The sequence below is a fragment of the Pygoscelis adeliae genome, unplaced genomic scaffold (assembly GCF_000699105.1).
Source record: "Pygoscelis adeliae isolate BGI_AS28 unplaced genomic scaffold, ASM69910v1 Scaffold21, whole genome shotgun sequence".
Lineage (NCBI taxonomy): Eukaryota > Metazoa > Chordata > Aves > Sphenisciformes > Spheniscidae > Pygoscelis > Pygoscelis adeliae.
Genome location: NW_008824243.1, coordinates 4,996,535 through 5,000,174, shown reverse-complemented (window position 1 = coordinate 5,000,174; position 3,640 = coordinate 4,996,535).

Below are 3,640 nucleotides of genomic sequence, written 5' to 3'. Positions count from 1 at the left end.
TAATCTCTGAATCTTACCTATCTTTGCTAATGTAAACATTATACTAGTTGGCAGAGAGGGAATACCATCTCTTCCTTTTTCTCAGAAATTGCTATTTTACAGAAGAAAACAAAATACATTTACAGCACCTGACTTCATATTTTTTGGCCAGACATCAGATTTGAAAGCCCAAAGACATCAGAATAAGACAGATGCAAATACATCGATGTCAAATACACCAAAAGCTGACTGAGTACATAAAAGGGGCTAATAGTTCTATAGCGATAGCTATTAAACAGTCTATTCTATGAAGAGGCTGTTTAGGCCTTTACAGTCAGTTCGATGCTCGATAATGGCCTAGAGGTATGATTATCTCATGATATCTTACTCTTGCCTTTTTCTTTCTGCTTAATTGTGTTTCAAAAAATTGTATTAGGAGCTTTGAACAATGACAGTAAGAGAACTTCTGTATATCAGTTTACATAATATTAATCTTCCCTGACACTCACTACTCAACTGAAAATATTCCCACATTTCCGTAAGGTAGAAGCTTGAAGAATGGCCTCTTTATCAGGTATTTTATTCAGCAAGGAAGTTCACTAGTAAACTTTACTGGCATTTTTCTTACCTATACAAAATGTGCTTTCAGTTGCAAAGATACTGTTTGAGTTCTAATCATACATATTGGCTAGAAAGAGATAACCGAAATTTTTAGCCATGGAAGTTATTTATCAAACAAGAAGAGACTCACTGAGCAAAAATAACAGAAAACTTAAGTTTCTAACAGAAATGTATTGCTATTTCTGCCTCTGGAAAGGAAATAACAATTCTGGTTTGCCCTCCTCTTCTTCTCCAAAGATTTTATCTTTTTTTTTTTTTTTTTTTTCCTATTCTACAGGCTCTAATTTTAACTAACATACACTCTGAGGACAAAACACAAAGGATATTTTGACAGCAGACAGGCTGTAAGTGGCATTTAGTCTATTTTCAGCATGAATTTAGTCTTTTCATTTTATGTAAACTGTGGCATAAATTAATCAAATTACATTTTTATTACATTAGCATCTCAAAGTTTTAATCAAGTAAAAAAAAAAAAAAAGGCTGTGACATTGTAAGGTCCCAAACCTGCCAGTTATTTAATGCAGATGGATACTGTCATCCACCTGCAAAGACTGATGGTCACATCAAGATTTTACTTGCTTGGTTTTCCTTCATATCAGTGTGGAGAAAGACAGTGAAATTGTAATGAAACATTAATGACAGTTGTGCACTGTGGTGAACCCAACATAATGTTTTTAAACAAATGTTTTTCGCAAGTCTTTCAGCTGAGAGAGGTATCAGACCAGTGACTTTGAGATTACATTCATGCATCCCACAAAGAGACACTTGGCTGGTTAGAGCACCACTTTTCAAGATTTGAACAACTGAGTTCAGATGACCACAGACTCCTTAAAAAGCTTCCCTTCACATCAATACTAAATCCACAAAATAACCAAGGCACCCAGCTGTCACTTAGCTAACTTCAAAATGCAGACCTTCAGATATTCTTCTCCATGACTACCTAAAGTGGAAGTGCCCTAATGTAAACAGACCTAACAACATCTACTGGCATGGTTGACCAGGTGCCTGACAGTTTTTCCTGGGCATGTGTAGAACCTGCTAACCTCTCACCTGAAAAGAAGCAAAGGCTCTTCTTCACCATTAGGTGGCCAGTATGGAACAAAGGTAGCACATTAAGTACCTGATTCTTAAGTGTAGTTCTTATAACAACTGTCCATACTCCCCCCTCCCCCTTAAATATTTTCATGTTCACTAGTCAAGCTCCTGTGATAACGGAAGTTCCTGCAAATTCTGCTCACGATCAGACCTGCATCCCTCCTGGTTAGTGATCCAGGATCCATCTCAAAATTAAGCTGTACTTAGATCCACCAGTAATGCAGGCTTTCCCACAAGTCTCCAAGAGACCCAGGCTTGTAGGCAGACTCAGTGCCCAGCTGAGAAGTTTGTTCAGGTAAAAGTTAGAGGCAGCCCTTTACCTCCAACAAAACATAGAAACAGCAGGTCTGCCTGCAGTCTTGTAGGTAGTAACTCAATGGTTACAGCATTTGCCCAGGAAACAGAAGAACCCTACCTGCATGCAAAGAGGCTCAAATCCACATCTGACCCTTGCTAGGACAGTAATTTATTCTATAGGGAAGGTTTGGGATGGGACAGACAGGGCAGGTGGCCTCTGCATGCCTCCTCTTGAAGTTGTGCCGCTCTCAGACAAGAAAGTTTCATGGAGCCAGAGAGAAAGCAAACAATGCAAAGTTTGTATGGGGAAGACAGAAGAAACCTCGTGCAGGGGAAGAAAAAGGAGTAGGATTTTATCTGAATGATTAAAATGCTCATCTGGGGTGGATACTGATCACTGGTTTGCTGTGCTAACAGAGGTGCCAGTTTACATTCTGTACTGGAAAAGAAGAAACTGAGCTTGACATACATCCCACTGGCACAGGTGCTAAAAACGTAAAGTTTGGATGCCACTTCATCTTTTTGGCTACGTTACAAGAAAGGACTGATCTGACTTATGTGTCTAACTGTAGAAAATGGTCATTGCAGAGAACCCCACTTGAAATAACCTGAAACTACATGCCTCACAAATTCATATCCAGAGTGACTTACCTAGAGCCCTGAGACAGCTTTTGAATCCTGATGGTACTCACAATAAATTTACTGGCACGGGGATTACGTCTGCAACAATGTTTTAAGCAAGTATCAAGAATTAGACAAGAAGCAGTAACTAGCAGTGATAAGAAACAATTTCTAGAGTTATCCCTTCATTGCAACTATGTGACTATTGTTTCAGGCTGAATCAGATCGGTTTAGCTCCACTGAGGGTAATTTAATGTAGGGTTCAGAAAACTTTCAGGGAGAGTGGGCCAACCTGTTATTTTCTTTCCAAACACTTGCAGGTGCTGTGCTGGTAGCAACTCAGCATGAGCCAAGACATACTGTTTCTCACTGAGACAGGAACCTGTGAATTATCAGCAATATATCCACCTCTTTGTGAAGCAGGGACTTTCATTGAGTTCAGAACTCCACGGGAACAAAGGTGGTGTGGTTCCTACCGACTAGCTTTGCTGGGCAACATTCAAAGTCTCTGTGCTACAAATTACTAATTCCGAGTTTATGCTAATCTGTTTGTACCCACCCTAGAACGTCTTAGTAGTATACCCAGTCAGGCGGCACATCTCAGCTGAGGTAGAACAATAGCCGTGTTTTGCACCCACGCTGTGCGCTAACCCGTGGGATGACAGGCCCGGCTCCACCGTGCCACCCTGTGAACTGCAGCCCAGGCATGCTCTAGAGCCAGCTGCATGTGCTGTAAGGTCAGCGAGGGTATTAGCGCAGGCTTGAGGCTTACTTCACTATCCCCACAGACAGATCCTAAGCCTCCTAAAGCAGGGCTTAGATGGGAGTTTAGACAGAGATCAGCAGTATTTCGTTCCTCGAAACCGCTACGCAGCGGCTACTTCACACCGAAGACTTTTTTGTTTCTCTACGTTAAAGGCCTCCGGGCCCCTAGAGTTCGGCCTGGGCAGAGATCGACAGTCATGTCCCGACGAAGACGAAAGCCGCGTCACGACCCAGGCCGCGGGCCCGCCGTAGGGAGCGCGGC